The sequence below is a fragment of the Eimeria mitis genome, genomic scaffold (assembly GCF_000499745.2).
Source record: "Eimeria mitis Houghton genomic scaffold, Emh_scaff1349, whole genome shotgun sequence".
NCBI lineage: Eukaryota > Apicomplexa > Conoidasida > Eucoccidiorida > Eimeriidae > Eimeria > Eimeria mitis.
The window spans coordinates 7,945-8,305 of NW_013568865.1; positions in this window are offsets into that span (position 1 = coordinate 7,945).

Below are 361 nucleotides of genomic sequence, written 5' to 3' on the forward strand. Positions count from 1 at the left end.
AGATAGAACGAAAAAATGAGATATAACACAACACAGAAAACAAACAAATTTATTTATTTTATTTATTTATTTATTTTTATTTATTTATATATTTATACATTTATTTATTTATATATTTATTTATTTATTTGTTTTGGGTTTATTGTTTTTATTTTGTTGTGTATAAGCTGGGGTGTACGATAGCCCCTCCTGCACCCAAACTATAACCAAATTTATATATTTTATATTTTATATAATTTATATAATTTATATAATTTATATTTTATAATAAAAAATAAAAAAAAACTGCTGACCAGTACTGTCTCAGCCATTTTTTTTTTTTTTTTTTTTTTTTTTTTTTTTTTTTTTTTTTTTTTTTTTT